General features: G+C 41.3%; 1 non-coding gene across 1 annotated transcript; it reads right to left on the reverse strand.

Annotated features, from left to right (window-relative positions):
* Positions 1–338: 338 nt before the first annotated feature.
* LOC130953994 (small nucleolar RNA R71) lies at positions 339–446 on the reverse strand. The gene has a single exon (XR_009076153.1). It is a non-coding gene; the product is annotated as a small nucleolar RNA R71 (small nucleolar RNA).
* Positions 447–17,897: the final 17,451 nt, after the last annotated feature.

Below are 17,897 nucleotides of genomic sequence, written 5' to 3' on the forward strand. Positions count from 1 at the left end.
CTCCCGACTTCTATGGGAGAATCATCTCTATCCCTGCCATTGGAGCAAACAACTTTGAGCTTAAGCCTCAATTAGTTTCTCTAATGCAACAGAATTGCAAGTTCCATGGACTTCCATTGGAAGATCCTCATCAGTTTTTAGCTGAATTCTTGCAAATCTGTAACACAGTCAAGACTAATGGGGTTGACCCTGAGGTCTACAGACTGATGCTATTCCCTTTTGCTGTAAGAGACAGAGCTAGAATATGGTTGGACTCACAACCTAAAGAAAGCCTGGACTCTTGGGAAAAGCTAGTCAATGCCTTCTTGGCAAAGTTCTTTCCACCTCAAAAATTGAGTAAGCTTAGAGTGGAAGTCCAAACCTTCAGACAGAAGGATGGAGAATCCCTCTATGAAGCTTGGGAAAGATACAAACAATTAATCAGAAAGTGTCCCTCAGACATGCTTTCTGAATGGAGCATCATAGGTATTTTCTATGATAGTCTCTCTGAACTATCCAAGATGTCTTTGGATAGCTCTGCTGGAGGATCTCTTCATCTGAAGAAGACGCCTACAGAAGCTCAAGAGCTCATTGAAATGGTTGCAAATAACCAATTCATGTACACTTCTGAAAGAAATCCTGTGAACAATGGGACAAGTCAGAAGAAAGGAGTTCTTGAGATTGATGCTCTGAATGCCATACTGGCTCAGAACAAAATATTGACTCAACAAGTCAATTTGATTTCTCAAAGTCTGTCTGGAATGCAGAATGCACCAAGCAGTACTAAGGATGCTTCATCTAAGGAAGAAGCTTATGATCCTGAGAACCCTTCAATGGAAGAGGTGAATTACCTAGGAGAACCCTATGAGAACACCTATAATTCTTCATGGAGAAATCACCCAATTTTCTCATGGAAGAATCAAGAGAGACCTCAACAAGGTTTCAACAATAATGGTGGAAGAAACAGGTTTAGCAATGGCAAGCCTTTTCCATCATCTTCTCAGCAACAGACAGAGAATTCTAAGCAGAACCCCTCTGACTTAGCAACCATGGTCTCTGATCTAATCAAAACCACTCAAAGTTTTATGACTGAAACAAGATCTTCCATTAGGAATTTGGAAGCACAAGTGGGACAGCTGAGTAAGAAAATTACTGAACTCCCTCCAAGTACTCTTCCAAGCAATACAGAAGAAAATCCAAAAGGAGAGTGCAAAGCCATAATCATGGCCGAATCTAGAGAGGGAAGAGAGGAAGTGGACGCCACTGAGGAAGGCCTCAATGGGCGTGCACTAGCCTCCAATGAGTTCCCTAATGAGGAACCATGGGAATCTGAGGCTCAAAATGAGACCATAGAGATTCCATTGAACTTACTTCTGCCTTTCATGAGCTCTGATGAGTATTCTTCCTCTGAAGAGGATGAGTATGTCACTGAAGAGCAAGTTGCTAAATACCTTGGAGCAATCATGAAGCTAAATGACAAGTTATTTGGAAATGAGACTTGGGAGGATGAACCCCCTTTGCTCACCAAAGAACTGGATGACTTGTCTAGGCAGAAATTACCTCAAAAGAAACAAGATCCTGGGAAGTTTTCAATACCTTGTACCATAGGCACCATGACCTTCAAGAAGGCTCTGTGTGACTTAGGGTCAAGTGTAAACCTCATGCCTCTCTCTGTAATGGAGAAGCTAGGGATCTTTGAGGTACAAGCTGCAAGAATCTCACTAGAGATGGCAGACAACTCAAGAAAACAAGCTCATGGACTTGTAGAGGATGTTTTGGTGAAGATTGAAGACCATTACATCCCTGCTGATTTCATAGTCCTAGAGACTGGGAAGTGCATGGATGAATCCATCATCCTTGGCAGACCCTTCCTAGCCACAGCAAAGGCTGTGATTGATGTTGATGGAGGTGAACTGATCATTCAAGTGAATGAAGAATCCTTGGTGTTTAAGGCTCAAGGATATACCTCTGTCACCATGGAGAAGAAGCATGAAGAGCTTCTCTCAAAACAGAGCCAAATAGAGCCCCCACAGTCAAACTCTAAGTTTGGTGTTGGGAGGCCACAACCAAACTCTAAGTTTGGTGTTGAACCCCCACATTCAAACTCTAAGTTTGGTGTTGGGAGGTTCCAACATGACTCTGAGTATCTGTGAGGCTCCATGAGAGTCCTCTGTCAAGCTAATGACATTAAAGAAGCGCTTGTTGGGAGGCAACCCAATGTTTTATAATTAACTATTCTCTTTTGTTATTTTATCTTTTTTGTAGGTTGATGATCATGAGAAGTCACAAAATCAATGAAAAAAGCAAAAACAAAATGAAAAACAGGAAGAAAAACAGCACACCCTGGAGGAAGATGTTGCTGGCGTTTAAACGCCAGTGAGGTTAGCTGTTGGGCGTTTAACGCCTAGTCTGGCACCATTCTGGGCGTTTAACGCCAGAAAGGGGCATGGTGCACGAAATTGCAATAACACTTTTGCAATCCCGCACAACTAACCAGCAAGTGCACTGGGTCGTCCAAGTAATACCTTACGTGAGCAAGGGTCGATCCCACGGAGATTGTCGGCTTGAATCAAGCTATGGTTATCTTGTAAATCTTAGTCAGGATATCAGAGATTATCAGGATTGATTGTAAAAAGCAAAAGAACATGAAATGGTTACTTGTTTTGCAGTAATGGAGAATAGGTTGAGGTTTGGAGATGCTCCATCTTCTGAATCTCTGCTTTCCTACTGTCTTCTTCATCAAACACGCAAGTCTCCTTCCATGGCAAGCTGTGTGTAGGGTTTCACCGTTGTCAGTGGCTACCTCCCATCCTCTCATTGGAACGATTCCTAATGCCCTGTCACGGCACGGCATTCCATATGTCGGTTCTCAATCAGACCGGAGTAGAATCCAGTGATTCTTTTGGCGTCTGTCACTAACGCCCCGCCTTCAGGAGATTGAAGCACGTCACAGTCATTCAGTCATTGAATCCTACTCAGAATACCACAGACAAGGTTTAGACCTTCCGGATTCTCTTGAATGCCGCCATCAGTCTAGCTTATACCACGAAGATTCCGATAAAAGAGTCCAAGAGATAACTACTTAATCTAAGGTAGAACAGAGGTGGTTGTCAGGCACATGTTCATAGTTGAGAATGATGATGATTGTCACTGATCACCACATTCATCCGGATTAAGAACAAGTATTATCTTAGAATGGAAGCAAACATGATTGAATGAGAAACAGTAGTAATTGCATTAATCCATCAAGACACAACAGAGCTCCTCACCCCCAACCATGGGGTTTAGAGACTCATACTGTGGAAAGAAACGTGTACAAAATGTTATGAGGTCATCCGGTACGGATTACAAAGTCAAAAGGTCCTATATGTAGTAAACTAGTATCCTAAGGTTTACAGAAATGAGTAAATGACAGAAAAATCCACTTCCGGGCCCACTTGGTGTGTGCTTGGGCTGAGCATTGAAGCTTTTATATGTGTAGAGACGTTTTCTGGAGTTAAACGCCAGTTCTCATGCCAGTTTGGGAGTTTAACTCCAAGTTTTATGCCAGTTCCGGCGTTTAACGCTGGAATTTCTGAGGCCGGATTGCTACGCAGGTTTGGGCCATCAAATCTTGGGCAAAGTATGGACTATTATATATTGCTGGAAAGCCCTGGATGTTTACTTTCCAATGCCGTTGAGAGCGCGCCAATTGGGCTTCTGTAGCTCCAGAAAATCCACTTCGAGTGCAGGGAGGTCAGAATCCAACAGCATATGCAGTCCTTTTCAGTCTCTGGATCAGATTTTTGCTCAGAACCTTCAATTTCAGTCAGAAAATACCTGAAATCACAGAAAAACACACGAACTCATAGTAAAGTCCAGAAAAGTGAAATTTAACTAAAAACTAATAAAAATATAATAAAAACTCAACTAAAACTACCAAAAACATACTAAAAACAATGCCAAAAAGCATATAGATTATCCGCTCATCACAACACCAAACTTAAATTGTTGCTTGTCCCCAAGCAACTGAAAATCAAAATAGGATAAAAAGAAGAGAATATACTATAGACTCCAAAATATCAAAGAAACATAGTTCCAATTAGATGAGCGGGACTAGTAGCTTTTTGCCTCCGAACAGTTTTGGCATCTCACTCTATCCTTTGAAGTTCAGAATGATTGGCATCTATGAGAACTCAGAACTCAGATAGTGTTATTGATTCTCCTAGTTAAGAATGATGATTAATTCAACTAGTATTGTCACCACATCAAACTAATTCAACTAGTTTCAGAGATAAATTTTGAAATCCTGTACTTCTTGTTCTTTTGTGATTAAAGCATTTTTTCTTTTAAGAGAGGTGATGGATTCATAGGACATTCATAACTTTAAGGCATAACTTTAATTTTATTAATTATGAATTAAAAACAAGACTCAAAAATAGATATAGAATGAGACTAGAAAAAACGAAAAATAAAAACAAAATAAAGGAAAATAAAAAAAACGAAAAACAGAGGCTCCTAATGATAGAGGTTTTCACAGAGTTAGGACTCAACAACCTTGATTTTGAGAAGTGGATGCTCCCTCAGCTTGAGAGGAGAGCTTTTGGCGTTTCAACTCTTGGAGTTCACGCCCCTGCTTCTCTTGTTCCTTCAGCAATTTGCAGAGCATGCAATTCTGATTCTGCTGTTCTTCCTTCAGTTGCTCCATAGTCTCTTGCAGCTTGTTAATAGATGCTTCTAGGCTGGACCAGTAGTCAATTCTTGGGAATTCAGGGAGGAATTCCTGCGCCCTCCTCTTGATGGAGTTGTCTTGCACTTGTCCTTCCATTGACTTCTTGGTGATTGGGTGTTCAATGGGTATGAACTCATCTACTCCCATCTTCACCCCAGCCTCTTTACAGAGCAAGGAAATCAAGCTTGGGTAAGCCAGTTTGGCCTCAGTGGAATTCTTATTTGCAATGGTGTAGATCTCACAAGCAATCACATGATGAACCTCCACTTCTTTTCCAAGCATAATGCAGTGAATCATCACTGCTCTCTTGATGGTGACCTCAGAACGGTTGCTAGTGGGCAATATGGAACGCCCAATAAAGTCTAGCCAACCTCTTGCAATTGGCTTGAGGTCTCCCCTCTTGAGTTGGTTTGGGACACCCTTTGAATTGGTTATCCACTTAGTCCCAGGGAGGCAGATGTCCTCTAGAACTTGATCCAACCCTTTATCTACTCTCACCATCCTCCTATTGAAGGAATCAGGATCATCTTGTAGCTGAGGTAGTTGAAGATTTCTCTTATTTTGTCCAGATGGAAGTACATAACTTTCCCTCTGACCATGGTTCTGTGGGTATGGTAAGCGGTTCCAGTCATTCTTTGCTTATCTGTTAGCCACAGATTTGAGTAGAATTCCTGAACCATGTTCCTTCCAACCTTTGTCTCAGGATTGGTCAGAACTTCCCAACCTCTGTTTCGAATTTGTTCTTGGATCTCCGGATATTCATCTTCTTTCAGATCAAATTTAACTTCCGGGATCACTGACCTCAGACCATTATTTTGTGATAATGGTCTTCATGTTCTTTGGTTAAGAACTTCTCTTCATTCCAAAGATTCTTTGGATTAGTCTCTTTCTTTCCTCTTGAGTTTTGTTTTCCCTTGGGAGCCATGATCTTGATAGATCTTAGCTTAGTGATCACGGAAAAGCACACCAAACTTAGAGGTTTTGCTTGTCCTCAAGCAAAAAGAAAAGAAAGAAGAGAAGAGAGAGAGAGAGAGAGAAATTCGAATGGTGTGAGGAAGGAGGGGTGAGGAACGTTCATTTATAGAGTGGGGGGAGGAGAATTTCGAAAACAAAAGAGAGATTTGAAAGGAAATTTGAAAAGATTTTGAAAAAATTTGAGAAAAGGGTGAGTTTTTGAAGAAGATTTGAGATTATTTTGAAATAGATTTGAAGAATGGTTTTGATTTGTGAAGATTTGAAAGTGAATGATGAAAGGTTGAAGTGCATTTATGTAGAAGGTTATGGGTAAAAAGAGGAAAGTTTGAAAAAATTTGAGTTGAAAACAAAAATGTGGTCCCCCCACCTTTCTGGCGTTAAACGCCCAGAATGGCACCCATTCTGGCGTTTAACGCCCACTTGGCACCCTTTTTGGGCGTTTAACGCCCAGCCAGGTACCCTGGCTGGCGTTAAACGCCAGAAAACCTTCCTCACTGGGCGTTTTTCTGAACGCCCAGTGATGCTGCACACCTGGCGTTTAACGCCCAAAATGCACCTTACTGGCGTTTTTTCGCCAGTAAGCTCATTTTCTCTGCTTTTTGAGCTGAATCCTTCTGTAACTCTGTGAATTCCTTCATTTTTTGATATTTGCCTCTGTAAGAACAATCATACAACCTACTAATGACTGGGTTGCCTCCCAGTAAGCGCTTCTTTACTGTCTTTAGCTGGACTTTCACTGAGAATCACTCTAGTCTCAGTTTTGAGCACTCCTGCTCAAAGTTTCCTTCAAGATAGTGTTTGATTCTCTGTCCATTAACAATGAACTTCTTATCAGAATCAATATCCTGAAGCTCAACATATCCATATGGTGACACTCCTGTAATCACATATGGACCCCCCCAACGGGATTTGAGTTTTCCTGGAAACAGTTTGAGCCTAGAGTTGAAGAGCAGAACTTTTTGTCCTGGCTCAAAGACTCTGTTTGACAATCTCTTGTCATGCCATTTCTTTGCCTTTTCCTTATAAATTTTTGCATTTTCAAAGGCATTGAGTCTGAACTCCTCTAGCTCATTTAGCTGGAGCAGTCTTTTCTCACCAGCTAACTGTGCATCCATGTTTAAGAATCTGGTTGCCCAGTAGGCTTTGTGTTCCAGTTCCACAGGCAAATGACAGGCCTTCCCATACACCAGTTGGTATGGAGAGGTGCCTATAGGAGTCTTGAATGCTGTTCTGTATGCCCACAGAGCATCATCCAAGCTTTTTGCCCAATCCTTTCTTCGGGCCATTACAGTCCGTTCTAGGATTCTTTTTAGTTCTCTGTTAGAGACCTCTGCTTGCCCATTTGTCTGTGGATGATACGGAGTTGCCACTTTGTGGCTAATTCCATATCTGACCATAGTAGAGTATAGTTGTTTATTGCAGAAATGAGTGCCCCCATCACTGATTAGCACTCTGGGAACGCCAAATCTGCTGAAAATGTTCTTCTGGAGGAATTTCAGTACGGTCTTAGTATCATTAGTGGGTGTAGCAATTGCTTCTACCCATTTAGATACATAGTCCACTGCCACCAGAATGTAAGTGTTTGAGTATGATGGTGGGAATGGCCCCATGAAGTCAATTCCCCATACATCAAACAGCTCTATCTCTAATATCCCTTGTTGAGGCATGGCATATCCATGAGGCAGGTTACCAGCTCTTTGGCAACTGTCACAGTTACGCACAAACTCTCGGGAATCTTTATAGAGAGTAGGCCAGTAGAAGCCACATTGGAGGACTTTAGTGGCTGTTCGCTCACTTCCAAAATGTCCTCCATACTGTGATCCATGGCAGTGCCATAGGATCCTCTGTGCTTCTTCTCTGGGTACACACCTGCGGATCACTCCGTCAGCACATCTCTTAAAGAGATATGGTTCATCCCAGAGGTAGTACTTGGCATCTGAAATTAATTTCTTTCTCTGCATGTAACTGTACTCTTTGGGTATGAACCTCACAGCTTTATAGTTTGCAATGTCTGCAAACCATGGAGCTTCCTGAATGGCAAATAGTTGCTCATCTGGGAAAGTCTCAGAAATCTCAGTAGAAGGGAGGGACGCCCCAACTACTGGCTCTATTCTGGACAGATGATCAGCTACTTGATTCTCTGTCCCTTTTCTGTCTCTTATTTCTATATCAAACTCTTGCAGAAGCAACACCCATCTGATAAGCCTGGGTTTTGAATCCTGCTTTGTGAGTAAGTATTTAAGAGTAGCATGGTCAGTGTACACAATCACTTTGGATCCTACTAGGTAGGATCTAAACTTGTCAATGGCATAAACCACTGCAAGTAATTCTTTTTCTGTGGTTGTGTAATTTTTCTGTGCATCATTTAGAACACGACTAGCATAATAAATGACATGCAGAAGTTTATTATGCCTCTGTCCCAACACTGCACCAATGGCATGATCACTGGCATCACACATTAATTCAAATGGTAATGCCCAATCTGGTGCAGAGATAACTGGTGCTGTGACCAACTTAGCTTTCAGGGTCTCAAATGCCTGCAGACACTCATTATCAAAGATAAATGGAGTGTCAGCAACTAGCAGATTACTCAGAGGTTTGGCAATTTTCGAAAATCCTTGATAAACCTTCTGTAAAATCCTGCATGTCCCAGAAAGCTTCTGATTGCCTTAACATTGGCAGGTGGTGGTAATTTTTCAATTACCTCTACCTTTGCCTTATCCACCTCTATTCCCCTGCTTGAAATTTTGTGCCCAAGGACAATTCCTTCAGTCACCATAAAGTGACATTTCTCCCAGTTTAAAAACCAGGTTAGTCTCTTGGCATCTTTTCAGGACAAGTGATAGGTGGTTAAGACAGGAGCTAAATGAGTCTCCATATACTGAGAAGTCATCCATGAAGACTTCCAGAAATTTCTCTACCATATCTGAGAAGATAGAGAGCATGCACCTCTGAAAGGTTGCAGGTGCATTGCACAGACCAAAAGGCATTCTCCTATAGGCAAACACGCCTGAAGGGCAGGTGAATGCTGTTTTCTCTTGGTCCTGAGGGTCTACTGCAATTTGGTTGTAGCCTGAATAGCCATCCAAAAAGCAGTAATAATCATGGCCAGCTAGTCTTTCTAGCATTTGGTCTATGAATGGTAAAGGAAAATGATCCTTTCTGGTGGCTGTATTGAGCCTTCTGTAGTCAATACACATGCGCCACCCTGTGACTGTCCTTGTGGGAACCAGTTCATTTTTTTCATTATGAACCACTGTCATGCCTCCCTTTTTGGGAACAACTTGGACAGGGCTCACCCAGGGGCTATCAGAAATAGGATAAATGATCCCAGCCTCTAGTAATTTAGTGACCTCTTTCTGCACCACTTCCTTCATGGCAGGATTTAGCCTCCTCTGTGGTTGGACCACTGGTTTGGCATATCCTCAACAGGATCTTGTGCATGCATCTAGCTGGGCTAATGCCCTTAAGATCACTTATGGACCACCCAAGAGCTGTCTTGTGCGTCCTCAGCACTTGAATCAGTGCTTCCTCTTCCTGTGAATTTAAAGCAGAGCTTATAATCACTGGAAAAGTGTCACCCTCTCCCAGAAATGCATATTTCAGAGATGGTGGTAGAGGTTTGAGTTCAGGTTTGGGAGGCTTATCCTCCTCCTGAGGAATTTTCGAAAATTCCTTTACTTCCTCTAGTTCTTCTTGATCAGGTTGAGCATCTTTGAAGATGTCCTCAAGCTCTGATTCTAGGCTTTCAGCCATATTGATCTCTTCTACCAGAGAATCAATAATGTCAACGTCCATGCAGTCTTCTGGTGTGTCTGGATGCTGCATAGCTTTCACAGCATTCAACTTGAACTCATCTTCATTGACTCTCAGGGTTACTTCCCTTTATGTACATCAATGAGAGTTCGTCAGTTGCTAGGAAAGGTCTTCCTAGAATGAGAGTTGCACTTTGTGCTCCTCCATTTCCAGCACCACAAAGTCAGTTGGAAAGGCAAATGGCCCAACCTTGACAATCATGTCCTCTATTATGCCTGATGGGTGTTTAATGGAACCATCAGCAAGTTGGAGGCATATCCTGGTTGGTTTGACTTCTCCAGTCAACCCAAGCTTTCTGATAGTGGATGCAGGTATTAGATTGATACTTGCTCCAAGATCACATAGGGCTATCTTGGTGCAGGCGCCTTCTAATGTGCAGGGTATCATAAAGCTTCCAGGATCTTGAAGCTTTTCTGGTAAGCTTTCAAAATGACTGCACTGCATTCTTCAGTGAGAAACACTTTTCAGTTTCTCTCCAATTCTTCTTATGGCTTAAGATCTCTTTCATGAACTTAGCATAAGAGGGTATTTGCTCAAGTGCCTCTGCAAACGAAATCTTTATTTCAAGAGTCCTTAGATAGTCTGCAAAGCGGGCAAATTGCTTATCCTGTTCCGCTTTGCGGAGTTTCTGAGGATAAGGCATCTTGGCTTGATATTCTTCAACCTTAGATGCTGCAGGTTTATTCCTTACAGAAATGGTTGAAGAGGCCTTGTTAGGGGATAATCATCAGAACTCTCAGGTGCCTGATTCTCCTTGGGCGTTTGAACGCCAGGAGTGGATGAAGTTTGGGCGTTAAACGCCAACTTCTCCCCCTTTTCTGGCGTTTGAACGCCAGAACTGGGCAGGGATGGGCGTTTAACGCCAGCTTTCCTCCCTGTTCTGGCGTTTGAACGCCAGTATTGGGCAAGGAATGGGCGTTTAACGCCAACTTTCCTTCCCTTTCTGGCGTTTGAACGCCAATATATTCCTCTCTGGGCTCTTACTGTCCTCAGAGGGATTTGAACAGTGGCTTGGTCATCCTCTGTCAACTGTTCCTTAATTGACTTCTTGCTCTTTTGAGCAGTGGCATTCAGTGTTTTCCCACTCCTCAGTTGAACTGCTTGACATTCTTCTGTTATTTGTTTAGATATTTGCTGTTTTGCTTGATTCAACTGCAGTTCTATGCTCTTGTTAGCAACCTTAGTATCATGGAGCATTTCTTTAAATTCTGCTAACTGTTCTGTCATCAGGAGCAATTGTTGATTAAGCTCATTCATCTGTTCTTGAGGATCAGGATCATTGACTACTGCCATGACCTCTTCTTGTGGAACGAATTCCTTGCTAGAATATAAGTATTGGTTTCTAGCAACAATGTCTATAAGCTCTTGAGCTTCTTCAATTGTCTTTCTCATGTGTATAGATCCACCAGCTGAGTGGTCTAAAGACATCTGAGCTTTTTCTGTAAGCCCATAGTAGAAGATGTCTAACTGTACCCACTCTGAAAACATTTCAGAGGGGCATTTTCTGAGCATACCTCTATACCTCTCCCAGGCATCATAAAGGGATTCATTATCCTCTTGTTTAAAGCCTTGGATGTCCAGCCTTAGCTGTGTCATCCTTTTTGGAGGGTAAAAATGATTCAGGAATTTTTCTGATAACTGTTTCCATGTCTTTATGCTTGCTGTAGGTTGGTTATTCAACCACCTTTTTGCTTGATTTTTTACAGCAAATGGAAACAGTAACAGTCTGTAGACATCCTGATCTACCTCTTTATCATATATTGTGTCAGCAATTTGTAAGAACTGTGCCAGAAACTCAGTAGGTTCTTCCTCTGGAAGACCGGAATACTGGCAATTTTGCTGCACTATGATAATGAGTTGAGGGTTTAGCTCAAAGCTGCTTGTTTTGATGGGAGGTACACAGATGCTACTCCCATATGCAGCTGTACTGGGGTTGGCATAGGACCCCAGAGTCCTTCTGGACTGGTTAATTCCACTTAAGTCCATAATGGACAAAAGGGAAATGATAATAATTGCAAAGAGATAAATTTTGTTTGTTTTTTTTTTTTTTTTTGAAATAACCGAAAAATAAAAATAAAAACAAAAAGGAAATTTAGAATAAAAATTCGAAAATCAAAAGGAAAATAAAATTTCGAAAATTAGAAAGAAAATAAGATCAAAGCAAATTGAGAACTGAATCAATTAGTAAAGAAAAAGATTTTGAAAACAGCAATTAAGAAGATATGATTGAGAAAATTTTTATGAAAAAGATTTGATTCTTAAAAAGAGGGAAGAGAAAAACACCAAAAGACACCAAACTTAAAATTTTAGAAAATCAAACACTAATTTTTTCGAAAATTTTAAAGGAAAAACACAAAGAGACACCAAACTTAGAATTTTTATGAATCAAAAAGGGACTAAGAACATGCAAAACGAAAATTTTAAAAGAAAAATAAAAGCATGTAATTGACACCAAACTTAGAATATGAAACTAGACTCAACTAAAAGACTCTAAACCAACAAAAATAAAACAGTCCTAATCTAAGCAACAAGATAAGCCGTCAGTGTCCAAACTCGAACAATCCCCGGCAACGGCGCCAAAAACTTGGTGCACGAATTGCAATAACACTTTGCAATCCCGCACAACTAACCAGCAAGTGCACTGGGTCGTCCAAGTAATACCTTGCGTGAGCAAGGGTCGATCCCACGGAGATTGTCGGCTTGAATCAAGCTATGGTTATCTTGTAAATCTTAGTCAGGATATCAGAGATTATCAGGATTGATTGTAAAAAGCAAAAGAACATGAATGGTTACTTGTTTTGCAGTAATGGAGAATAGGTTGAGGTTTGGAGATGCTCCATCTTCTGAATCTCTGCTTTCCTACTGTCTTCTTCATCAAACACGCAAGTCTCCTTCCATGGCAAGCTGTGTGTAGGTTTCACCGTTGTCAGTGGCTACCTCCCATCCTCTCATTGGAACGATTCCTAATGCCCTGTCACGGCACGGCATTCCATATGTCGGTTCTCAATCAGACCGGAGTAGAAATCCAGTGATTCTTTTGGCGTCTGTCACTAACGCCCGCCTTCAGGAGATTGAAGCACGTCACAGTCATTCAGTCATTGAATCCTACTCAGAATACCACAGACAAGGTTTAGACCTTCCGGATTCTCTTGAATGCCGCCATCAGTCTAGCTTATACCACGAAGATTCCGATAAAAGAGTCCAAGAGATAACTACTTAATCTAAGGTAGAACAGAGGTGGTTGTCAGGCACATGTTCATAGTTGAGAATGATGATGATTGTCACTGATCACCACATTCATCCGGATTAAGAACAAGTATTATCTTAGAATGGAAGCAAACATGATTGAATGAGAAACAGTAGTAATTGCATTAATCCATCAGACACAAACAGAGCTCCTCACCCCCAACCATGGGGTTTAGAGACTCATACTGTGGAAAGAACGTGTACAAAATGTTATGAGGTCATCCGGTACGGATTACAAAGTCAAAAGGTCCTATGTAGTAAACTAGTATCCTAAGGTTTACAGAAATGAGTAAATGACAGAAAAATCCACTTCCGGGCCCACTTGGTGTGTGCTTGGGCTGAGCATTGAAGATTTTATGTGTAGAGACATTTTCTGGAGTTAAACGCCAGTTCTCATGCCAGTTTGGGCGTTTAACTCCAAGTTTTATGCCAGTTCCGGCGTTTAACGCTGGAATTTCTGAGGCCGGATTGCTACGCAGGTTTGGGCCATCAAATCTTGGGCAAAGTATGGACTATTATATTGCTGGAAAGCCCTGGATGTTTACTTTCCAATGCCGTTGAGAGCGCGCCAATTGGGCTTCTGTAGCTCCAGAAAATCCACTTCGAGTGCAGGGAGGTCAGAATCCAACAGCATCTGCAGTCCTTTTCAGTCTCTGGATCAGATTTTTGCTCAGAACCTTCAATTTCAGTCAGAAAATACCTGAAATCACAGAAAAACACACGAACTCATAGTAAAGTCCAGAAAAGTGAAATTTAACTAAAAACTAATAAAAATATAATAAAAACTCAACTAAAACTACCAAAAACATACTAAAAACAATGCCAAAAAGCATATAGATTATCCGCTCATCAGGGCACCAGACTGGCGTTAAACGCCAGAAAAGGGCAAGAACCTGGCGTTAAACGCCAGGAATGGGCACCAGCCCGGCGGTTAACGCCAGAAATGACTCAAAACGTGATTTTGAGCAACATTTGGTGCAGGGATGACTTTTCCTTGACACCACAGGATCTGTGGACCCCACAGGATCCCCACAAACCCCTCACCTATCAAATCCCATATTTCTCTTCACCACTCACAGCCATCCTTCATAAAACCCCACCAACCTCACCCTTCAAATCCCACTATCATCATCACTCCTTCATTTTCACACACCCCAAACACTACTTCTTCCCCTAATGGCCGAAACACAAAGCCATGCCCTTCCTCCTCATTTCTTCTTCTTCTACTCTCTTCTTTCTTCTTTTGCTCGAGGACGAGCAAACCTTTTAAGTTTGGTGTGGTAAAAGCATTGCTTTTCCATAACCATTTATGGCATCCAAAGCCGGTTCAACTGAGAAGGCATGACCTCAAGCCCATCACTAAGAAGAAGATGGAGCAAACAAGAGACCCCTCTCATCATGAGATCCCTGAGATACCTCAAGGGATGCACTTTCCTCCACAAGACTATTGGGAGCAACTGAACACCTCCCTAGGAGAATTGAGTTCCAACATGGGACAACTAAGGGTGGAGCACCAAGAACACTCCATCATCCTCCATGAAATTAGAGAAGATTAAAGAATCATGAGAGAGGAGCAACAAAGACAAGGAAGAGACATTGAGGAGCTCAAGCACTCCATAGGATCTTCAAGAGGAAGAAAGAGCCGCCATCACTAAAGGTGGACCCGTTCTTTAATCTCCTTGTTCTTTATTTTCTGTTTTTCGAATTTTAGTGCTTATGTTTATCTATGTTTGTGTCTTATGATCATTAGTGTCTTAGTATCTATGCCTTAAAGTTATGAATGTCCTATGAAATCCATCACCTTTCTTAAATGAAAACTGTTTTTATTACAAAAGAATAAGAAGTACAGGATTTCAAATTCATCTTTAAAACTAGCTTAATTAGTTTGATGTGGTGACAATACTTTTTGTTTTCTGAATGTATGCTTGAACAGTGCATATGTCTTTTGAATTTGTGGTTCATGAATGTTAAAATTGTTGGCTCCTGAAAGAATGATGAAAAAGGAGACATGTTACTGAGGATCTGAAAAATCATAAAAATGATTCTTGAAGCAAGAAAAAGCAGTGAATATATAAAAAAAAACGAAAAAAAAGGGAAAAGAAAGAAAAAGAAAGAAAAAAAAAGAAATAAAGTTGTGATCCAAGGCAAAAAGAGTGTGCTTAAGAACCTTGGACACCTCTAATTGGGGACTCTAGCAAAGCTGAGTCACAATCTGAAAAGGTTTACCCAATTATGTGTCTGTGGCATGTATGTATCTGGTGGTAATACTGGAAGACAGAGTGCTTTGGGCCACGGCCAAGACTCAATAAGTAGCTGTGTTCAAGAATCATCATACTTAACTAGGAGAATCAATAACACTATCTGGATTCTGAGTTCCTAAAGAAGCCAATCATTCTGAATTTCAAAGGATAAAGTGAGATGCCAAAACTGTTCGGAGGCAAAAAGCTACTAGTCCCGCTCATCTAATTTGGAGCTTAGTTTCATTGATAATTTGGAGTCTATAGTATATTCTCTTCTTTTTATCTTATTTGATTTTCAGTTGCTTGGGGACAAGCAACAATTTAAGTTTGGTGTTGTGATGAGCGGATAATTTGTACGCTTTTGGCATGGTTTTTAGTATGTTTTGGTAGTTTTTAGTTGAGTTCTTAGTATATTTTATTAGTTTTTAGTTAAAATCACTTTGGATTTTACTATGAGTTTGTGTGTTTTTCTGTGATTTCAGGTTTTTCTGGCTGAAATTGAGGGATCTGAGCAAAAATCTGATCCAGAGACTCAAAAGGACTGCAGATGCTGTTGGATTCTGACCTCCCTGCACTCGAAGTGGATTTTCTGGAGCTACAGAAGCCCAATTGGCGCGCTCTCAACGGCGTTGGAAAGTAGACATCCTGGGCTTTCCAGCAATATATGATAGTCCATACTTTGCCCAAGATTTGATGGCCCAAACCGGCGTTCAAAGTCACCTACAGAAATTCCAGCGTTAAACGCCGGAACTGGCACCTAATTGGGAGTTAAACGCCCAAACTGGCATAAAAGCTGGCGTTTAACTCCAAGGAGAGTCTCTACACGAAAATGCTTCATTGCTCAGCCCAAGCACACACCAAGTGGGCCCGGAAGTGGATTTTTATGTCATTTACTCATCTCTATACACCCTAGGCTACTAGTTTTCTATAAGTAGGACCTTTTACTATTGTATTTTCATCTTTGGACATCTAGTTCTTAGATCATTGGGAGGCTGGCCATTCGGCCATGCCTAGACCTTTTGTTCTTATGTATTTTCAACGGTGGAGTTTCTACACACCATAGATTAAGGTGTGGAGCTCTGCTGTACCTCGAGTATAATGCAATTACTATTGTCTTCCATTCAATTCCGCTTGTTCTTTGTCCAAGATATCACTTGTTCTTCAACTTGATGAATGTGATGATCCGTGACACTCATCATCATTCTCACTCATGAACAAGGTGACTGACAACCACTCTTGTTCTACAAGCATACGAGGCTTAGTGATATCTCTTGGATTCTTTAACCAGAATCTTCGTGGTATAGGCGAGAACTGATGGCGGCAAGAGAATCCGGAAGGTCTAACCTTGTCTGTGGTATTCTGAGTAGGATTCAAGATTGAATGACTGTGACGTGCTTCAAACTCCTGAGGGCGGGGCGTTTAGTGACAGACGCAAAAGAATCACTGGATTCTATTCCGGCCTGATTGAGAACCGACAGATGGATAGTCGTGCCGTGACAGGGTGCGTTGAACATTTCCAATGAGAGGATGGGAGGTAGCCACTGACAACGGTGAAACCCTTGCATAAGCTTGCCATGGAAAGGAGTAAGAAGGATTGGATGAAGACAGTAGGAAAGCAGAGAGACGGAAGGGAAGGCATCTTCATTCGCTTATCTGAAGCTCTCACCAATGATATACATAAGTATCTCTATCTTTACCTTTATGCTTTATTCGTTTATCACTATACCCATTTGAGTCTGCCTGACTGAGATTTACAAGGTGACCATAGCTTGCTTCATACCAACAATCTCCGTGGGATCGACCCTTACTCACGTAAGGTATTACTTGGACGACCCAGTGCACTTGCTGGTTAGTTGTGTGAAGTTGTAGTGATCACAATTTCATGCACCAGTTAGCTTTTGGACTTCCTCCCTCAAGTCTATAACTTTTGGAGATTAGTAGGACTGGTGGCAGAAGCAAAGGTAGAGGAAGCCTCCAACTGGGAGGAGTGGAGGCCATTGGCGAAGAACGAGTCAAACCCAAAGCGGCGATTTTGTGGGTCTCGGAGGCGATCTCGCGCTAAATCCTATCAGGATCCACGACTAAGGTCTCCGAGTCGGTTTCGTCGGCTACACTGGGTGGGTGAGATTGCTAGGTCACGGCCTCCAACTTCTGCTGATATAAATTCTGGGTCACACACGTTAGTTGTGATTAGAATAATAGTTAAATAAACGAACTTATTAAAACCGAATAAAACTAAAATTTATGATTAATTTAAATCACATAATGAGTTGTTGACCGCTCGTCAGCAAATCGCTCCTTATTTGCTTTTAAAGTAGGCGGAAACTTAAAAGTATTTACCAGTGTGGTTTCACGATCCAACGACATAGATTATAAATTCATATATGAATCAAATAGTTTTTTTTTTGGTTAATTCGTTAATATTTATAAGTTTGGTGTCAAAATTGTTAAACTTACTTTTTATAATAAATTTTAAACATTTAAAAATATTTATTTTTATATTTTTAAATTAAATATTAATTTTTATTTCTTTTTAATAAATTTGATAAATATACATAGCATAGACTTTTTTTTTGGTGAGGTGAATCTTTCTAGATTGATTTGCATGAGACACGTATGAGTTATCTATGATATAGGCAAGAACTGATGGCGGCATTCAAGAGAATCCAGAAGGTCTAACCTTGTCTGTGGTATTCTGAGTAGGATTCAATGACTGAATGACTGTGACGTGCTTCAAACTCTAACCTGCTGGGCGTTAGTGACAGACGCAAAAGAGGGATTCTATTCCAGTAGGAGCGGGAACCGAACCGGTGATTGGCCGTACTGTGACAGAGTGCGTGAGCATTAGCTTTCACTGCGAGGATGGGAGGTAGCTGCTGACAACAGTGAAACCCTACACGAGCTTGCCATGGAAAGGAGTAAGAAGGATT

Source organism: Arachis stenosperma, chromosome 1, assembly GCF_014773155.1.
Source record: "Arachis stenosperma cultivar V10309 chromosome 1, arast.V10309.gnm1.PFL2, whole genome shotgun sequence".
In the NCBI taxonomy this organism is placed as follows: Eukaryota; Viridiplantae; Streptophyta; class Magnoliopsida; order Fabales; family Fabaceae; genus Arachis; species Arachis stenosperma.